The sequence below is a fragment of the Megascapheus bottae genome, chromosome 2, assembly GCF_031878675.1.
Source record: "Megascapheus bottae isolate mThoBot1 chromosome 2, mThoBot2.hap1, whole genome shotgun sequence".
NCBI classification, from domain to species: domain Eukaryota; kingdom Metazoa; phylum Chordata; class Mammalia; order Rodentia; family Geomyidae; genus Megascapheus; species Megascapheus bottae.
Window position 1 is genome coordinate 69816942 of NC_143510.1, and position 22501 is coordinate 69839442.

At 36.3% G+C, this 22501-nt stretch overlaps 1 protein-coding gene and 1 pseudogene across 1 annotated transcript in view; both read left to right on the forward strand.

The window, feature by feature from the left end:
* Positions 1-22501, forward strand: part of Tmtc2 (transmembrane O-mannosyltransferase targeting cadherins 2) — a 336278-nt gene that overhangs the window by 87252 nt on the left and 226525 nt on the right. The gene's annotated exons all lie outside the window — the stretch shown is intronic.
* On the forward strand, positions 18909-19719 carry LOC150067304 (U1 small nuclear ribonucleoprotein A pseudogene; annotated as a pseudogene).

The window sequence follows — 22501 nt, forward strand, 5'->3', positions numbered from 1 at the left end:
AGAAATTGAAAAGAAATGTTTGTTTATCTTTACCATGAAGTAGAAGTCTGTTAAACAGTACATTAATGTTTTTCTCTAAGCCTGCTTTGTTTGTTCAATAATCTTTATCATCCAGCTTTTTCTAACAAATGTTGTGTTTTACTTGGGGAGTGGAATTATCACATTTCTTTATTATACTCTGTGGGAATGGGTAAATTGTTTTTCATATTTATGTACTCATTTATCAGGCAAAGAAGCAACTTTGTCATTTTCTGTGTTTCACAGTTTAATTGTCCTACTATACTTTTTAGATGGTATGAGTAGAAATATATGGTGATGGGGAATTATTTATGAAATATTATTGAATGTCTTTCCTGAACTGTATTGCATTTTTACATGCCACAGATTTTTTTTTTACTGATTTTTTACTATTTCTGAATTGAAAAAAAGATGTATTAGATTTTTACTCTTAAAGGATTTGAATTACATAGGATGCATTTTATATTCAAACGAATTGGTTTCCCCCTCTCCTTCCTCCACACTCCCAGTGGTAGGCTGGGTTTATTTCTTAAAAGCATTATCTACAATTATGTCTTGGCCTAATTCATCTAATCTTATTAGTATGAGTTTGAGTTTTTGTAATTCTCCTTCCTTCCTTTTTCACTTCCCTCCTGTCCTCTCCCTCCCTCCCTTCCTTCTTCCTCTCCTTCCCCTCTCTCCAGGTCTCCTTCCTTCTCTCCCTCCCCCCTCACCTCTGTCCAAGACTAGGATTGTGTTCCTTCCGTACTGGCTTGATCTTTACCAATTGGGCCATGCCTCCAATCCGCTAGTATCTGTAATTTTCTTAGCTAAATTTAAAAATATTCTTAAATGTTAAATTTCTGTAAACGAATGGAAGCTTAGACTTGTTCTTCCCTGATCGTGTAGAGCCTTTCTTAAGGATGGTATGTGGTTTTCAAAATTAATACCTTGGTATGAGATAAAAATATGCATTGGTGTCCCAACACTTGAGTGACTTCTCTATGAGAAGTTTACTATGGGATGCCCTTTTTTAAAGTTAAAATTGGCACTAGAATTTAAATGTGCTTTAAACAAGGGAGGATTTATCCTGAAATCAAACAGAAATCACCACCAATGAGGATATTCTGTTAGGCATAATGTTTTACACACATCTTTCAGAGGAAGGGCTTTTTCTTTTAGGGCTTGAGTTTGGCTACAGAGATGACCAAACTGGATTTCAATGCTTTTTGTAGTTATTTGGAGTTAAGGAAATAAGTACTTACCTACAAATCTGCTGGAAATATTCAAATGTCGTCTCCCACTGAATCTGTATGTAGCTGCTAGTGAACTTGCTCAGATTTATTGAATTCTCATGGGTAGATGGTTTTTACATTTTTACTGTAATGTTTGGTAGCCTAGGAACAGCAATAAGAGCGCAGTGGGGTTGCCTGGCAGGTGACTGGCATTGTTAGCTTTCCGCAAGTCCTCTTCATTTGCATATGCCTCTTCACCCTCTTGCAATTTTGCTGATACAATGAGAAAGAGATGTCTCGCTGAGATTGCTTGTTTTTCTCCTCTTCACAGCCTTCCCAGGCCCTTTTCTCATTCCAGAAGGAATGCCCTATCCTTGTCGTTGCCCCTTCAGCCTCACTGGAGAATGTCTGTTAGGATTACGTCTGTACTCACTGCCTGTATTCCTTGTGATCAGGCAACTACTCTTGGGGATTCACAGTGAATAATTCCTTGTCTCTTTCCAGAGTGCTGAAGTAAGTTCTAAACCTGTGCAGCTTTTTATATCTCACTTTCAATGAGAAGTCCTGAATTGGCTTTTAAGGGAAAGACTTTCTGTGTGTCAACAGATTTTCCTGTCTTATTTAGGAATTTCCCTTTTAGGTGATAAAGCAGTTCCTTTTGTCAAGAGCTTCCTTGCTCATCCAGATCTGTTCCTTCTGTCTTTTGGAAGGCAGCTAATGAAATGTGAGGTGAAGAAAATTAAATAGGTTTTCTAATCTTGTGACAGAAGAGCTTTGCTATGTGATCAGGATCATTCAGAATTGACAGGGGAAACGAATCTCAGTCTGTGGACATTGATTTAGCTTGTGTTGAATTCCAGAGCTTATCAACAAGAGTGAAGAGTAGGCTTAGATATGTTACAATGGTCAAAAATATGGACAATGGAAAATAGTCAGACACAGCAACCCTGTGATGAATTATGATGTCTGATGAACACAAACAGTAGGCAGAGTCATTAAATCAAGTTTCCTTCCTAGGTAGTATGAACAATATTTAATTGGAAGTGAAATACCATTCTTGATTCAAAATTCTGTGGAGATGTAACTCTACTGGGATACACAAATGATTCTGGTTTGGGATCAACTGGAGACACACACAGGGTGATGGATGGAGGCCAGGCATCCACAGAAACATATGCTGTTCATGCTATAGAAAGAATCCTGACTAATTGCCATCTGATTCATCTTCCTGCCTTTGGATGTTACCTTAAATCTGTCTAAGAACACAAGAATAGAGAGAATAAGGGTGTCCTACTTTATACTTAAAATGTGCTTCCTATGTCCTATTGTATTTGGTTTTCATGTCTAACCTGTGAAGTAGGCAATATGAGCATTGTTAATACCATCTTTCATCTTACAGAGAAGGAAGCTGCTTAGAAAAGATGAGAAAATTGACTGAGAATGTGCTGTCAGGGATCTCGACCTGGGTCCCCCAGGCTAAGCGCAAGGCTTTGACTAGGGTCTCTGTTATCCTGATTGTTGGGAGATGGGTTAGGCCTACTGGAGGTGGTTCTTTCTTAGGCAATAGTCTCTCCTAGCTTGGGAGACTGAAGAGTTGCAGTTTTCTAATGTGTTTTGTTTCGTTTTGGTTTTGGTTTAGAAATTGATAGCACTTGACTTGTTTTTCCTTCTTTTAAAATCCCTTTAGAACAAAAGGCTGCAGGTTTTCCTTGAGAAAAGGAAACACTTGCACCATATTCAGTGTGCCTGACAAACTTTCTTAATATATTTGGAATAGAGTTGAGTAATTGCTAGTGTGTTTGAGCCTCCATTAATCCCTGTTTAGGAGCTCATGCATGAGCTCATTCATAGCTCTGGAGTGATGTTACCAGGGTGAGCATCATCTTGGGATTCTTTACCTAAGGACCAGATGCTCTGCTCTCTATAAGGCGCTCTATAAATAAAGTCAAAGATGTAGCATCCTGGATATGCATAGCTTCTGCCCTGAAGAGGGAAACCTACTCAAGAAGCCTTACAGTCTAGTAATCAACTTTCCTAATTGAGATGTTTTCTGATGGGAACACTACAAAATCACACACACACACACACACACACACACACACACACACACACACACACACACACACACACAAACCATCTTAACATATAAGAGCTTTATATGCTAGAAGGCATGTTCAGGAGAAAACATGTGCCTATACTGCAGAAAGAAGCTAATCTTTTAATTATTCATTGCAAAAGGACTTCCAGGATATAGAAACAAGAGCCATATAATGTGTGATTGTTGTTCGTAATGTACTATGTTTATTTCTCATCTCTTTTGTTGTCCCATGGTTATCTCATATTGTTATAGTATTTTACCTTGTTATCTGATATATTATATACATGTTTATTTGTTTATTTGAAATAGGATAGGGGAGGGGAAAAACAAGATGAGGGGAGGGGGTAGGGGGAGGAAAATGGGGTCAAATCATGAGAAAGGGTAGCAATGTTTGTGAAGTAGTGCATCTTCTATCTGGCGAATATAATGTGACCTATTAAGTACAATAAAAAATATATAATACATGTTCATTGCAACAAAGGCTATTAAAACCCTTATTTTCTGAAATAGACATTTACTAAGAAGAAAAGCTTGAGTTGGTAGTAGGTCTGATTCTTCTGTCTGCAAGCATATACCTGCTATAATTTGAATATATATATGTATTCTAGAAAATGTCTTATGCTTTCTATGTTTTTTTCCCTTTTGATTAGTGACTAGTTACTTCAATTAAATAAGTCTATTCTCTTACTATAAGCCATGTGCTTTGCTTTCTTTTTCTGATTTGACCATCTTTTATTATTATTATGTTATATATATATGACTTTTGATAGAATAGGTATATGTATCCCTTTTTAATGGAAAATATATGAGAGAATTGACATATAATCAACTATTCTATTTTTTTTTTGTGCCAGTCCTGGGGCTTCAACTTGGGGCCAGAGCATTGTCCCTGAACTTCTTTTTGCTCAAGGCTTACAGTTTACCACTAGTGCCACGCCACAACTTCTGGCTTTTTCTCGTTATGTAGTGTTGAGGAATCTAACTCAGGGTTTTGTCCATTCTAGGCAAGCAGTCTACCACTAAGCCACATTCCCATCCTGCAATGGTTAGATTTTTTATAGTGTAATAAAAATCATATAAAAGCAGAATGCTTAATGGTTCTAAATAATTTCATGCTCATTGGCTAGGTGTTTGTAAAGGGCTAGATCGTTATTTACTATTTTCTTTCATTTTCCGTATCTGTACCTCTTATGGGCTTAAAATAGTATTTTAATGTAATTAAATTATATGGTTGAGTATTATTATTTATATTTTTTTATTTACTCTTTTTTCACATACGCAAATGATTGACTAGTTTCAAAATAAAATTACCAGTTTTATAGGTGATGGTTGTACTTTGAAAGTATTAAGTTCTAGAAGGCATTATTAAATAGACATTGAATTTTCCAATGATACAATATAAATGTGATTGATCTCTAATATTTTACATGCAGAAGAATATGTTTTCATTCTAAATGTCTAAGTTAGTGTTACTATCTCAAATGATTTAACTTCACAAGTATTAGTTAAAAATAAGGAATTAATAGTATAAACATTTGAAGAGCTTTCCAGTGTTATATTCCTGCCATAGTTGGAGATGACTTAGGAGTTAGTGATATGGTGTGGATTAGAAAGTTTTTCCCCCTCATTGGCACAGTGGAGCTCATTAGCATCTTTCAAACTGGAATGCTGTTTTGTTGCAGACAGATTTATTACACTGTCTTTCTCCCCAATTTACTGCAGCATGTGAAGGCTCAGTTGGAACAAACAAAGGAGAGATATAACCCCTGAACCAATTAGCATAGCTTACAATGTTCTTAATAGGCTTACCTACTGTATATAGGACTTGGGAAAAATGACTTAACTTTGATACTTCCTTAATCTCTTGGGATGGTTTTCAAAGTCAGCTGCTTTGTACCCACAAAGTAAACAGCACATATTTGATTTTCAGCTCTCAGATGGGAAGCCTTTAGAATCTGACGTGGCCCTAGGGTCTGCAATTACTCGCATGGCTGTTGGCATATTTACACAAGCCAAGCCGGCTGGCTGATGCGTGAGAAGAGGGCACATGTGACTTGGTTCTGGGGCCCGGTCTTTGGTCCTTAGCCTTCTTGTGGGATAGGCACAGGCCTGCAATTTGTTCAGCTAGTGCCGATTCCTGGGGTACATTCCTTCCCTCTCACATCTCCCAGTGGCTTTGTTCTCTCTCTTTTCACTGCGTGTCCTTGAAAGATATAAATGATGCCCTTTCTCTGCTTTCCCCATAACCTATCCACTGAAAGAGGAGCTTGGGTTGAGAGAAATAAATTAAGACATATTGTTCATGACATTTCAGAATGCAGGCCAAGCCCTGTGTTACATATCTAAAGAGTTTGGGTTGCACATGCAAATGGACTATACGTCATGTGAATCTTATATTTTTTGCATCTTATGTAATAGCACCTTATTGTTTTCTTGAATGTAATGTCAAGATGTATTCATGTTACTGGCTTTCATGAAGGATTCTATTTTTGAGTATTAAATTCCACTGTCCCAATTATATTTCATTTTGAGGTGAGATTAACCACCTCATCAAAAATATATTAACACATCAAGTCAGGGATATATGTTTCAACTGTTTGACTTTAGTGATGGCGCTTAACTGTTCCAAGTTTTAGTTTTTAAGACCTGTAGAAAAGAGAACAACCATAGGGTCCCTATGAATATTCATTAATGCCACAGGCAATAAATACTCTCTGCCTCAAACACCCAAGAAAATGTTGGTGTGATTCTGAGAGTAATCTGTTGAAAAATTGTAGAGAAAATGACTAGAAGCCTAGAAAACACAGAACAATGTAGATTAGTTCATCCATGACTCACTTGAGGCAGACGAAAGAGGTTAGGAAAATTATATGCAAGACAAAACTATTCATTCTGTATGTTATGTAGCATGAAGCACTCTCATATACGTCATGATACCATGGTCCTGAATTCAGTGTATTGATTCCTTAGAGGTAAATATTGGGTCCTTAAATGAATGTTGGTTTTCCCCCACCCAGGTACTGTGGTGTGTAGACTTTCCTTTAAAATTAAGGTATTACCAGTGTGCTGGGGTTCAGAGCTGGGCACTTTAAGAAATTCATGAGGACTGTTCCTCTTAAATGGTTTCTCCTTTGGTGAAAGCTGCTCTGTGCTTCCATACCTGGTTCTTCCTATCCTTTGGTCTATGAGAAAAAAGCATTTTGGTTCCTCACAACTTAGTCTTCAGCCTATTGTTGTAGCAGCACAAAATAGATGATGACAACAGGCTTATTAGTTGAGATCATGATGGAGAGATTTTCACTGTTTTACTTTTTTATGCTATAGGTCAAGGTTTATATACTAGCAGCAGTTTTGACCTTTTAGAGGTTATATATGAAAAGAACAGCTGACTCTCAGAAGAGTGCCAATCATAGTGAGGCACTGAGTGTGAGGACCACTGCTGCGTGGGAAGCCACCAGCGAGCCTCTTGAGTTGTTGGATTTTAATAACATGGAGTGTGGGTGTTACTGAGAGAAGGATGTTTGTAGCCAAGAAAACCTGGGCAGCCCTGAATTCCACTGAAAAGCACTAAGGACTACAGAGAGAAAGAAAATAAATAAGTAAATAAAGCCGGTTACTAAGGTATCTTGAAAGAAGGCTGAAGAATGATTGCGTTTGCTGTGAGACGAGGGAAAAGGTTTTTATAACAGACTAGTATGCCAGCTATGGGCTCGCCTGGTAAATCCAGCCCTTTGTCTTCTAGTCTGAGTAGTGAAAAAGTTTCAAGAAAAGTTAGTGGCATTATTTGTTGTATTTCCACATATATTTTAACCAGTTTCATCTTTTAGATAAGAGAATTGATAAAAAGCAGTTTTAGACTATTCAAATTGCTTCGTGGAAGTACTTGTTCTAAAAGTACCTATGTTAGGGTGGTTTCTTTAGGGAAAATAACATTTTAGATAGTATATTTAATATAGTTATTCTTTGTAAAAGAGATGTTCAATTGGGCACGTCTTACTGAATTTAGGATTAGGCATAATACTACTTACCCTTAAAATTGGTACTTTAAAGAGAAGCGATATTTGCAATCTTTCCATGCACTGCAGGGGAGAGCTTTAAAACATTCATGGTAATGTATATTGTATATACATTTATTTGATTATTTGAAAGGGAAGGGGGAAAACATGATGATTGGGCAGGGGTGTGGGAGAGAAATAGGGATAAAAACATGAGAAGGGATATCAATGTGTGAGAAGTAATGTACCTACTATCTGGCGAATGTAACTGTAACCTCTTTATACATTACAATAAAAAAATAATTCATGGTAAGAGTTTAGAACAGTATTACAGACTTAACAGATAAGGCAAACAATATAATTTGGGGAGATAATATTCATCTTTGTGTGTTTAACTTTTCAGTCCATAGAAACTACATAGTTTAGTTTTCATTTTTATCCTTTAATAAGTTAATGCAGTATGTTTTCACAATACATTTTTTGGAAATTATAAGCATTTCATGAGTTAGGGGCCAAGCGATTAAAGAGATATAATAATATAATTATAAATTAGGATGATATAATTGAGATGTATCTAATTAAGATGATTGGGACTATATTTTAACCAGTAACATACTGTTGTGAACCAAAATCAAATTCAACCTGAATTTCTATGACTAAGTATTAAGGATATGGTCTTAAGATGTTAGAAACCTCTAACAGGTGTTTGACAATATTCGTGGGGCACTGCTGAGACCTATTTGAGAAGTGAGCTCTGCAGACCAGGTTAAAATTTGACCAAGGAGAGAATCTTTGTAAAACCATTTAGGACTGATATTTCATAAAAGAGGGTTTACTGAGATGGTGAGGGTCTCACTCTGCATGCAGGCTCTCTGGCATGGACTTTGTTCAAAGCATCTACTCAACCCCTTCTTTCTTAGATCATTCCTATATAAAAGATTATGGCTAAATGACCAAGAACAAATTGTGTTGGGAATCTGATTATGATTTAAATGTAAGCGCAGCATGTGACCAGCTCTGATTATAATCTTGGTCAGATCACTTGATCCTTTTTTTTTTTGTTTTTTCTCTTGCCAGTCTTGGGGCTTGAACTCAGGGCCTGAGCAGTATCCTTGGACTTTCTCAAGGCTAGAGCTCTACCACTTGAGCCACAGCACCACTTCTAGCTTTTTTCTACGTATGTGGTACGGAGGAATCAAACCTGGGCCTTTGTGCATGCTAGGCAAACACTCTACCACTAGGCCCAACTCCCTGCCCAAGATCACTTGATTCCTTTAAGTACTTCTTTCTGTATCTATAATATATATCTGTAAGATAGGAATATAAATGCTTCTTCCCTGTCCTATCCACTCCGTACATTTGATTAAAATCATGTTATGAATCAATATGATCAACTGAAAATATAATTAAAATCTATTGATATGTTTGTGTAACACAAACATCATGCTAAATTTATATCAGATCTAAAATAAGTTTTAGTTATTTTGCATATACAAACTTTTTGTACAGTGCTGCTTGTATGTACTGAATATTTATATTCTTCATAATGCCCCTCTCTCCCTTGCCTTTCAGGGTCTCTTGTGAATTGCCTTGCATATTTTGGGTGTTTTACAAATGATTGGACTTTTTATTTATCACATTGAGCAATAATTGAATTTATGTTTCCTATATAGCCTACACACTAAGGTGACATAATATGCTTTTCATTATCATTTTAATAAAAAAGACTGGGGCTGTCTTTTCATTATTGTTTTAGTCATGAAGATAATTATTATGCTTCTAAATATTCTAAATATGAGTCAGTCACTCTTATGTGTTTTAGAGAAGCAGGCTTTTTTTGCTGATGCAGTTCTAGAATTAAATTTCTTATAGACACGACCATCTAGCAAGCACCTCTTCTGTGTTATTGTTACCTGGAACATTTTTGGAAGCACCATTTTTCTCAAGAATCATAACATCTAATGCTTGTTACCTGAAATAAATAGGTTCTGGGCAGATAAAAAATAACAGTCTTGGCCAAAGCATTTGTAAAAATTATCTTCAGGATCTCTGAACCCTTTCCTTATTGTGTGAAGTACATATTAGATCAATTTCTAAGACAGTAGGCTATAGTTTATGAGCTTTTGTGTTGTCTGACAGGGGATTGCTGGCTTATTCATATATTCAGCACCTATACTTGAATGGTTTTACATATAGAGAACCAGGATAATATTATATTGGAAAATCTGATGGTTCATGATATTTATGTAAAAATGGTGTATAGTTTATCATTCTTAGGTAGGTACCAAGGGTATCTATAGCATGGGTCCCAGGTTTCTTTTTTTCATTTTAAATTTAGAGTAGTTCTTTTTTTTACATAACAGCTAAATTTTGTTTTAAAATGTGTACAGGTTTGCTATTTAGAAAAATTATACCCAATGAACAACCAATGCACAAAAGCATGTAGGCTTGAAACAATTCCATATAGTGTTGACAATTTCAGGAAAAACTTTGCTTTCAAGTAACCTCTAGTTAAAGCATTCAGAAAATCCATGTTCATTTGGAATCCTAGAACAATTTGCCAGTGCTCTTCTTTATAATACCACATACACTCTTGCACCACCCCATGCATTAGTCTGGCTGATTCTTGTCAGAAAAATCTATTCCTGGTAGAACAACCACTCAGAGGTATCTCTAGAAACTGCCTATAATTTTAGAACTTGATTAGATTTATGATACTGTTATTAGCAATGATGAAAAATATATACAATGGTTAAAAAAGTGTACTGAGACCAGATTTCAGAGCCATGCAGCTTCTTTTTCTTTTTCTTTCTTCCTTTCTTTCTTTCTTTTTTTTTTTTTTTGATGGGGAGCCACTTGGCTCTATTGCTTCAAGTCTTAGTATGCCAGAAAGAAGAGCGATATGGTGTCCCCCTCATTTTCTAAGGAATGCATAGAAAGAAACATGGTTTCTGACATTTTGGGAAAGGGTACATATTGTTTTTCCTGATTACTATAATGAAGTACCATGGACTGTGTCGCATTAAACAGCAGAACCTGATCTTCTTCCACTTCTGTAGGCTAGAAGTCTGAAGTGAAGTTGTGAACAGGTATGCTTCTTTCTGAACACTGTGATGGAAGGATCCTTTGATGCCTGTCCATTCCCTAGTACCTCATGGTTTTCTGGAAAAATTCTTCTGTTGCTTAGTTCAGGGCAACATTATCCTGATCTCTGTTTTCACACATTGGTCATTCTCCAATATTTCCCCTTTTCCTATTTTTTTAGGAATCAGTTTTATTGGCTTTAGGTCTATCCTCATGACCTCATCTGGGCTTGAATACCTCTTCAAAAACAGTATATTCAAATAAGGCTATGCTTTAGATTAAGACTTTAAGCAGGATAGTGAAGCTTTCAACAGCACACATGAGTATGCCTGCAGTTAGGCTTATATTCTGGCATAGATCCCAGTCCCGGTTAAATTCTGTGGTCATTTGTTAAACACTTTGGGATAAATAATAAAATGTGAAATAGTGAAGTAAATAAGCACAAATGAGTATAATATATGTCTGGAAGTATAATGCTGAGAATTTAAGAATTTAAGCTCTGGAATCAGCTGATTTCACATGTAGGCTTATCTTAGTGAATGAAGGTACTCAAACCTCTCAAAATTAGATGCAGGTAATAAAACTGTCTTCCCCATAGAGGATTGCTCTTGGAATAAATGAGATAATATTCATAACACCCTAAGCATAGTTCCTGCTTGCAGGGTCAGCCATTCAATTTGATTTGACCAGGAGGTAAACATGGTGAGCAGTCACCCTCTGCAGATGTTGGAGAGCAGGCATATACAAGAGCCTGGGAAAACATCTGGTTCTTCACCTTACAAAGTGACTCACCTGTGCCTGTGACAAATTCCACTCTGCCATGGTTTCTCTCTGTTCAGCTGTTTTGTATGAGCAGTTGGTCTCTGCACTTGGCATCCAGCTGGACATCAGACTGCTTTCTTTTCTCTCAAGCTGTTTCATTTATTGAACTCATTTTTATAATCAAAGTGGGTGGAAAAGGGGTGGGGGATGTAAATGTCAGAATTTACTTAAGGCCCTGGGATCATGAGTACTAGTAAATAACCCCCTAATCACCAAAATATGAGTACTTTGATTGTTTCTATACTTGCAAATTTGGAAATGGATGATTTATTCGCATTGCTGGAATAATAAAAATATTCTGTCAACACAATTTTTTTCAGGGGGTAGGTAGGGAGAAAACAGAACTAGTCCTTTGTTGATTTTTAACTGGTAAAATCAAACTATACAGACATATTTTTTGCATTAGCATTTACTTAGAAATATGGAATGTGTTTGTGAGTGGCTGAGTATTGTCCCTATTGGTTATAGATCATTATTAAACAACAAAGAAGGGGGTTAAATCAGAAACACACATTGGCATAGTTAGAAAACATGTTAATGGAGCTTCAGAATACCAGTCTATATAGCCTTTATAACTCTCATGTCTTTATCATGTAATTATTAATAAATGTCTTAAAAGTGAGGCAAAGATTTTGACAATTTTTAAAAGCTTTCAGCATTTTTTAATCTTTAGTTTTATTTTTTGACTATTATATGAAAAAGGATATCCTGTGCCAGCCTGTGTGACAAGGGACAAGGAAGAATTTCAGGCATACAAAAGACAGAAGAGACCTAAAGCAGTTAACTAACTCATTCCCAAATAGGAGGTTCAAGGAAATCTTTTTATCCCCCCCTTTTAGGGGTGAAACTGATTTTCGACAAAGTAGCATGAAAAAGGAGTGCATTTCAACTGAGGGGCCTATCTAAAATGTAAATCATGTTTTGAGGTAATGTAGGAAAACACTGAAGGAGAATCAGTTTCAGAAGGCTGAGAATGGAAGCTAAGGAATTGAATCTCTTTGGTTAGAAGTTGGGAGCAACTGTCCAGAGGAAGCATTTGGTAGGAAGACTAGCCTGGGAGTGGAGGGCAATTAGAGAAAATGATCTGGTGATGGGAACAACCTAGAAGAAGCTTCTGTATGTCCAAGACTTGCAGTGATTCAGGCATTCATGGCTTGACTGAATACTAGAATGCTGAAATAGATGTCTTTGAAACATCCTACAAGTGATAGGATTTAATGTGTATTTACATAGGACACAGAATTCAGAATGGCCCCAGTGTGTTGACTCAGTCTATTTGGGATGTCTAAATGTCACTAGCAAATGTGAGAAATGAGAGCAAGTGTTGTATTTACATATATTGATTTGGAATGTCCAGTAAGATAACATGGTGGATCCTGACTAGAGCTTTGATAAGTGGCTGCACCTAACCAGGTAGTTGGAAATGTGAAAGAGACATGGCAGAAAGGATAAGCACTGCACTGATTATTGTTGACAAGATACTGAAAAAGGGAGTGCTTGTCTGTGGGATGGATGCTGTTTGGATAAACAATGTAGAGAAGGGAATGGAAATGGAGGAGGAGAGTAAATGAGCTTTGATGAGAGTGAGTAGTGTGAGATCACAGAAGAGTAGAGGGATGAGAATTGGGAGAGAATTGTGTAGCTTGTAGCATTTAATCTACTCTTGAGATTGAGAAAATTGGCCACCTTTAAAAAAAAGAAACACAAAAATTTTATTTATTTATTTTTTGGCTAGAAATTTTGGGGAGTTGACATCTAAGTATATGGAATTTTAGAACCTGAAAGTATTAATAAGTGAGAAATGCTTATTCTTTCTTATTTCAAAAATTAGCTTTCATTGGTAATACAGTTACAGAGGAGGATTTTATTGTGAGAGCTGTTTGTCTAGACCTTCTTATCTTTGAAAATTTCTAGAATTCCTTTGATGGAAAAATTGTAATATATTATTTTTGTTACCTGAAAACTGTTACCTTTTACTGAAAAGTAAATTTGGAGCGAGGTTTGTAATGGAAGTGTCCCTGAGAACTTTACAAAGCTAGCAGGATTATTATTATCTTTTATTACATAGACTTTTCAAGGGACATCAGAGGTGCTTAAATACTACTTTTTAGAATTATTCTTTTGCAATATAGTATCTCTTTACAAATATAACTGGGCTTTTAATAAAGTGAGAGCTCAATCGTTGCTTGTTGATCAACTGATATGCAAAAGTTTCAATTTAGTTAATTTATTTGAATAATTATTTATTAACAAAAATAATAAATAATAAATGATTAATAAAGCATCAGTAAACAGTACCAATAATATTGTCAACATTAATATTAATATTATCAGAATAATTACTAATATTATTAATCATTAATATCATTAATGTCATTCATATAATTACTTAATATTAATAATGTTATTACTACTACTATTAATATAATATCAATGTCAATATAAGTAATATTAATAAATAGTAATTTATTATAATGAATTTGTTACCCAGAAATCTGTAAATATGAACTTAACTCTCATGGGAAATTGAAAATTCTTGAAATTGGCTTTTGTTTTCAGAACTATAATTGGTAGACCCTGTTATGGCCCTGTATGAGCACAGAAGGTTGTACTTTAGTAAATTTTCTTTTCCACTATGTTTTTCATATATTTTTTATTGTAATTAATAGAAGGGTTACATTATATTCACCAGATAGAAGGTACATTACGTCACAAATATTGATACCCTTTCTCATGTCATGGTCCCCATTTCCCTCTCCCCCAACTCATCTCGATTTCCCCCTTTCCCTATCCTATTTCAAATAACCAATTAAGCATATGTAAAATGCATCAGATAACAAGGTGAAACATTGTAACAATATGAGATAACCAAGGGACAGCAAAAGAGATGAGAGATAACATAGTACAATAAGGAAACAAATGAATCAAAGACTTTGCGGTAAAAGCCAATACTCTGAAAACTTTACAAGAAGGGTTCGGAGATACACTAGATCTCCTTGGCACAGGTTGAAACTTTCTTAATAAGAACCAAGAAACACAAAAAATCAGAGAAAGTCTGGATAAGTGGGACTGCATTAAACTGCAGAGCTTCTATATGGCAAAGGACATAGCTAGCAAATTAACTAGAAAGCCTACAGAGTGGGAGAAAATCTCCACTGTTTTTAAAAAGACCTTACCTCTCATCAGTGTTAGCACTGATACTATGTAAGATATTTATTTTAATTTTGAATTTACTGATTTTGAGAGGCATCTTAATACATACTCCAGGCCAGACTTGAACTTTTGATCCTCCTGTCTGAGCCCCCTGAATACAAATTTTTATTTTTCAAATGAACTCACCAAGCCCTTATGTAAAAAAGATTTGTTTAGTGCTAGGGGAATGACTTGTTCTGGGAATACCGATATGTGTGATAGAGATTTCATCCTAAAAACATATGCACTTTATAGTGAGAACCAGAGAAGTAACCAAATCCAATCCAGTCACTATAGGACCACATCAAAGCCAGACCCAAAGAAACATAGGCTCCATGGTCTCCCTCATTTGTAACAATTAGTAAACATCTAGGATTCTCTTAGCAGAGGATCACAATAGCTCAAAAGCTATGTACATATGGCCATATAGGATGAGCCTAAGCAAAATGAACTCCAGATTATGGAAACAAGAGGTTTATCTTAGTGATTGTTATTCTTAATGTACTATGTGAAGTTATTTCTTTTCTCTTTTGTTTCCCCTTATGGCTTATCACATGTTGTATCTGACTTTCTATATAGGTTACTTTTTTTACTTGAAATAGGGAGGAGGAGAAAAACAAGATGATTGGAAGGGGTAGGGGGAGGGAAAGAAGGAGAAAAACATGGGAAGAGGTATCAGTGTTCAAGAAGTAATGTCCCGACTACCTGACAAATGTAATTATAACCCCTCTATATATCACCCCAACAATAAAAAATAAAAAAGAAATAATGTACTCACTATCTTAAGAATTTAAATGTAACTCTTCTATACATTACTCTGATAATAAAAAAAAATTAAAAAAGAATGGGTAAGCTGAACATGTAGCCCTGGCTCAAGACTTAAGTGATCTTGAGCAATTCTTTATTTTGCTTAGCCTAAGTTTCCTAAGCTGTACAATTTAGAGTTGTCTTCTGGCATTCTATTTAGCTAATTTCCCAGTAGAGAGGGAACACAAAATGTAAATTCTTTGTACACCGTTCTTTAGTGCATGGGTTGTATTCATGTTTTATGTAGTGTTACAAAACATGCTCATATTTTATAAGAAGTCTGTTCTATTCAAAAGAGACATGTATGTGTCATAAACTGAAGGCTAGAGGAAATTATTACATAGGTCTTCAAATTTTATTTGTATTTATTTTATTTTATTTTTGTCGGCTATGGGACTTGAACTCTGGGCCTGAGAGCTGTCCCTGGGCTCTTCAGCTCAAAGGTAGTTCTCTACCACTTGAGCCACAGTGCCACTACTGGTTTTCTGGTGGTTAATGGGAGGTATCAATTGGAGGTATCAATCTCAGGCTGGCTTTGAACTGTGATCCTCAGATCTCAGCCTCCTAAGTAGTTAGGATTATAGGTGTCAGCCACCAGCACTCGGCTTTCTTTCTTTTTTTCTTTTTAAATTTAATTTTATTGCCAGTGTGATGTATAGAGGGGTTGCAGTTATAAATTTAAGATAATGAGTACAGTTCCTGTCTAATATTTTATCCTCTCCCACATTTTTCTTACCTCAGCCCCTACCCCCTCCCAACTTAGAAAGTTTATTTCCGTATTTCCAACATACTGTCTTGTTAATATCACTGTTGCATTGGTTTGCTCTTTGTCCTTTGTCTTACCACTTTGTCCTTAATCATATAAATATTCACAAATATTCTTGGACAAAAATGCCCACACCTTCCTTGATATGATTTCTAAACGTATGAGCCAGGCACATAAGGAAGGGTTGTATTCATTGCCAAATGATTTTTCTCTTTATAAAAGATTCACCCAGGGTTCCTTTAATTAGGTAGTTTACCCAGTATATTTAAGTGTTAGTTTCCAGACCATTAACTCCTTGACAGAAGACTGGAAAGGCAGAGAGCTTATTAGCCTGAATGTTAGGAGCAAGCCTCCAAACCTTATTGTTCATAATGAGGTGAAAAGAACGATAACTAACTCTCTTCAATTCAGTATCAATCGTTGGGAACATGTCATTTGCATGTCATGTGTGAGCCCTGCCTCTGAAATCAAGCAGAAAGCAGTTTGTGGTAAGTTTCATCAATGAGATTTCCCAAATGTGGACCAAAAAGTATCTGAAGGGTAATCTGAGAAGTAATGTATGTTTCTGAAATTGTTGTCAATAACCTCCCTTAAATCTGTTTCCGAATCCTCATAAAGTATATATGGTGCCTGTATGTAAGGGTAAATTAAGTGGGAGACCATCTGGGAAGTCAGAATTAACCGTCATGGAAATGGCGAACAGAACACATCTCAGTTAACTTGTTCTTGGAGTCTTATCTAGTGACAACACGCATTGTTGATCTCATCATAGGATTTAAATTGACATAGACTAGAAAGAAACTGTCTCCATTAAAGAGTGGTTACAAGTAAATGAAATGAATGCAAACTCTTAAAAAGCTTAGATGCATGATTAAAAATGAAATTATCCAACTTATATTTGTAGCTGGCTACTTTCTGTTTATTTGAGCTTTTGTAAGCTATCATGTACTTTGAAAATCTTATAGCATTATTTGTGGCTGTTCAGTAACGAATTGGATGAATTTAAATTGGATGTAAAAATTGCCATCTGTCATTTCTAGTTTTCTAAATACTGTGGCTATGTCTCTGTGGAGCTGAAAACAATTGAAAATATTAATATAAGTTGAGCCAAATTTTCATTTACATTCCAGACACTTATAGTAGTTATTAAATAAATTACCTAAGAACAACATGAAATGTTTCAATAACTGAGTGTATAGTAATGATGTCAGTATATATTACATCCTTTAAAAATAGATTTTGTATGTTTTTGTTATGCCTGCTTGAAAAATGTTGACAGCATAGTAATTTCCTTTGTATAGGAAAGCAACATGTTAATTACAATAAAATGACTTATTTGCTTAATGTTTTGTACCTTTTGTAAAAATTTAGAATCTTATTTAATCTTTAAAATGATTAGATAATGAGAGAATGATTGGTGTTAGTTTGTAGATTGGTAATGTGAACTGAAATATTACATAAATTAATTAGCAAGAACCATTGACTCTCCTTTCACTTTCTCATTTATTTTTTTCCAGTGCTTATTGATCACTGTGATTACTTTTTCGATGCCAGAAGCCCTATGCAGTGTTAGAGACAAAATGCACATTCAAAATTTTAATTTCAACACCCACATACTCCTCCATTACTATCTCACAAATGCAGCTCAGAATTAAAATTTATTCTCTGAAAATAAGCCTGTTGGCTAGGCAGAGCTGGAAACCAGTTTGTGTTTTGTGAATGAATCAAGACAGTTTCCTATAGTTTTCTCTCTCAACCTGATTATGTATGGTACCCCTTTTAATATGTGGATTTGATATTCTAAAATATTAGCAAAAATTTCCATCAATAAATAATTCATAAATTTTAAGTTGTCTTACTGCACTTCATGTCATGATGAAATTTGATATCTTTTACTTCTGTCCTCTGATGCCTTCAGAATATCCTTACATTTTATGCAACTGACCTGTTACTTAACCACAGTAGCAATATCAAAAGAGGTAACCATATTTTATCATAGCATTGCATATGTACAAGAGAAAAATACAGAATTTGGCTTGAGTTCTCTGGTGAAAGCCTTGGAAAATCTCATTGCAGAAAAGTGAGGGTCTACTGCATAGAAATGACAATAAAGAAAATATAAGTAAGGTGCAGGTAACACACATTTATAATCCCACTTGCACCACACGCTGATATTTGAGGATCCAGATTTAAAGTCAGTCCCATGAGGAAGTCAAGATGACATGCTGTTCTCCAATTAAACACCAAAAAGCCAGAAGTAGAGCTGTGGCTCAAAGGATAGAGTGCTAGCCTGGAGTACAATATCTTACTTCCCTGAATTCAAGCCCCAGGACTGGCCAAAACAAACAAAAAACCACAAGAACGTAACAACAACAAAAACCCATTGGTTGAAACAACCATTTTTAGGCCAAAGCTCTGTCCATTGCTAGATAAAATTGAGAACTAAATGTGTCAGGTAAAATTATCTAAAGTTACAAAAATGACAGATCTAAGCACTATTAGGATTAAAAGAGGAAACTGGAATTATATTGCACTTCAAATTAGCCAACTTCTTGCAAAGTTTCTTATTCCTTAAATTAATTAGTCACTGACTTTTTGGGGTGCGGGCAGGGTGGTGCATTATAGTTATAGCTTCTTCAGGCTAAGCAGATGTTCTGGCAATGGAGTATTATATCTAGTCTGTTTGTCCACTAGATATATTTTATTTAATGTACTCAGGGTTTTGCCTGGGGCTGACTGCAGTCTTCCTACCTATGATCTCTCAGAATAATTAGGATTAGAGATGTTCCCTACCTTTCTTGTTTGTTGAGATAAGAGTCTCACTAGCTTTGGGTGTTGTGGTCTGAAGGAAGGTAGTTGAAGCTATCTGCCAGAGCTGGGGCCTTTGTTGCACTACCTCACCATCTCACAGCATGGCAGTTTCTGAGACCAGCCTCAACCACACAATTTCCATCAACAAACTCCACAAGAAGATCAAGGAAGATGAGCTGAACAAGTCTCTGTATGCCATCTTCTCCCAGTCTGGCCAGATTCCGGATATTCTGGTGTCCTGGTGGCCTAAAGATGAGGGGCCAGGCTTTCATCCTCTTTCAGGAAGTCGGCAGAGCCTTCTATGACGAGCCCATGCACATCCAATATGCCAAGACAGACTCGGCTGTCACCTCCAAGATGAAGGAAGGGGACCTTTGTGGTGTGTGACCGCAAGCGGGAGAAGAGGAAACCCAAAAGCCAGGAGACTCCATCTGCCAAGAAAGCTGTGCAGGTTGGGGCCGCAGCCCCTGTCGTGGGAGCTGTCCAGGAACATGTCCCGGGCATAGGCACCGTGCCTCATGCAGCACCTGCCAGGACAGACACTCTCCATGCCACCCCCTGGCATGATTCCACCACCAGGCCTCCCACCAGGCCAGATCCAAACCAGGAGCCATTCCTTTAGAACAGCTCCCGCCAGGGCCAGATGCCACCGGCTCAGCCTCTTTCTGAGAACCTTCCTAATCATATTTTGTTCTTCACCAACCTACCAGAGGAAACCCAACGAACACGTGCTGTCCCTGCTCTTCAACCCATTCCCTGGCTTCTAAAAGGTCCACCTGGTCCCCGAGGCGGCATGACATCGCTTTCCTCGAGTTTGACCATGAGGTTCAGGCAGGGATGGCTGGTGTGGCCCTGCAAGGCTTCAAGGTCACCCAGAACAACACCGTGAAGATCTCCTTTGCAAAGATGTAGCACCCTTCCTGACCTGGACTGCCCAGCTCTGTTCTAGTTCTAACCTTGTCCCCTTTGCCTCAGTCCCTGAAGATAAATCCCCCTTGGGGGTGCCTTCTGAGAGCTATGTGTGAGTGTGTACCCAGAGTCTGTCCCCAGACATGGCGCTTGGCACTGTTAGGCTTGAATTGAAATGATTTTAAGAGTCACACTTTTTTCCCAGATTGGCCTTGAACCGAAATCTTCTTGATCTCTACCTCTCAAGCAAGCTACCTACCTATCTAGTTCATTTAGTGATTGTTTTAATGTAAAAAAAAAAAGTCGTAATTAACTCTTATTTCCTTTGTGGGGAGCAGAACATATTTCCTGCTTTTTCTTTTTTCCTTTCCTTTGACCTTGTTATTCTAAAACAGATCTATGCTATTTTTTAACAAGACAAAGTACTTTTGTTGACTTCCTATCTTGAGGAATGCAAACAAAAAAAGACTTAGAAATCATTCATTTAAAATCGGCCAGTATTTCGTAACAAAAGTTTCTGTAGTGAGGAAATAAAAGGATATCACAGGTATTGGTCATAAAGTAGTAAAGAAATAAAAAGGATATTACAGGCATGAATTGTTCATAAGGATATTATGGGTATATACTTGTCATAAGGAACTGGTTTAGTAGCCTCTGGAGTGCTAGGTTCTGTACATGACAACAAAATGATGGATGTACAGAACTTGCTTTTCCTGTGATCATAGCCTACCTGGTGAAGAGACACATATAGTTTTATAACTCAATGAAAAGCAGAAAAAATAAGGCCAGAGGGCAAACCCTTAAGTGCAGAGTTGAGATGTTGAAGGGGAAAAAATGTACATTGGAGTTCATTTTTTTTGAGAAGTTTCTATAGGGACTACCTTTTGAAATGCTACCGTGGTATTAAAAACAGAACAGAAAAACAAGGAGGAGCTGGAGATAGGATTGGATTTTAGGTAAATAGCCATTATGAGATGCCTAAGCCCAGTGCTTTGGGACCTGGATGGAGTATGAGCTAAGATTCTTTTGAAGGATGACTCATGTATTGAAGCAGTCCTTTCCTCCTGTTTTCCCTGAGCTGTGTCTGCAAGAAGAAAGCCAGCTTGGAGTCTCCTATTTGAGATGTTCAGTGTATGAGCAGTGTCCCATAGTTTGCTAGGGTGTGGAATAACTCAAATATTGATTGCATTGCAATGGTCCTTCCTGTGTAACACATCATCTCTCTCCATTTTGGAAGAGATGAAACATTGGTAATTTATAGGCATATTTATTTATTTATTTATTTTTGGCCAGTCCTGGGCTTTAACTCAGGGCCAGAGCATTGTCCTTGGACTTTCTCAAGGCTAGAGCTCTACCACTTGAGCCTTAGCACCACTTCTGGCTTATTTTCTATGTATGTGCTACCAAGGAATAGAACCTGGGTCTTCTTGCATACTAGGCAAGCACTCTACCACTAGGCCAAACTCCCTGCCCCTATAGGCATATTTTTATTTGTTTTCCTAGAGAAGCCTGGAGGACTCTTGGTTATAGGTAATGATGTTTACTTTTGTTTTGGACATGGAGAAAATAGGCTGATAATGAATATGTATACATGCTTAATGAGAGAGAAGCCTGAATTATAATCAGTTGTTTTTAAATCCTACTTTTTTTAGAAGCATGACAAAAGTGGATTCTTTTCCCTCTCTTATGTCAAAGGAAGCCCATGCTGATTATAGTCAAATGTTATATTTTTTCTTTTAAGTATTGTGGATGAGATCTTAATTTACCTTTCATGGAAAAGGAGTCTTCCCATGAGTTCCATATTAAATTCTGGAACCAAATTATAGTTTACATTAATAGAATTATTAGAAAGAAAATAAAGCTGGGAATTGAAAGCTCATGCCTGTAATCCTGGCTACTCAGGAGGCTGAGATTTAAGAATCTCTGATTGAAGCTGGCTCAGGCAGACAAGGCCCTTCAAACTATTACAGTAGAAATATACCTAAAGAGGAAGTATGGCTCAAGAGGTAGAGTGCCGGCTGTAAGCTAAAATCTACTCGAGAGCAAGAAGTTCTCAGTTGAAGCTCTGTAACTGACAAATAAATATGTCACACAAATCATTTGTATCAATATTTGATCAATAAGATCTTCCTTATAGCATGAGAAACTTTATATATTTTTAGCAAGATCTCTAGGAAACAGAATTAAGCATTCTTTTTCTTTTTACTGAAATTATTCAGGAAGTATTGATCACCTTTTATGTGTTAAGCATTTTTATGCCTATTGTAATGTACACAGTATATTTTTTCCTGTATATTCTCATGAATTAGCAAGATATTGGATATATTTCTTTAATATTTAGCAGAAACATACTAATTTAATTACTTATGATATGTATTTCTTAAGGTGTTATTATGTATAAATTATAATTAGTGTCATAAATGAATAGAAGTGAGCAAAATTAGCATGAGGATGTTAAATATGCATAAAAGTAAGATTTTACAAAAATAGCTAAAAGCTTTATTATTTTTGAAGACAGATCTGAAGTTTTCATGGACTTGCAAATTATTTTAGAAACAATACTTTTAATTCCAAGAATTTAGCATTGTGTAAGGTAAAAGCATATATAATACCAATATGTAACTGCTTTTGTAGGTAATATGACTAGTTTTAGGGGTTTCTCTGGAGACTTAATAGTGTACTCCTCTACTTATTTCTTATATCTGGAAATTCAGGCAAGGTTAGTGTGTTTTTCCTCCCCCATATCTACTACATTTCATTAATTGAAACGTATACCGGAGGTAAA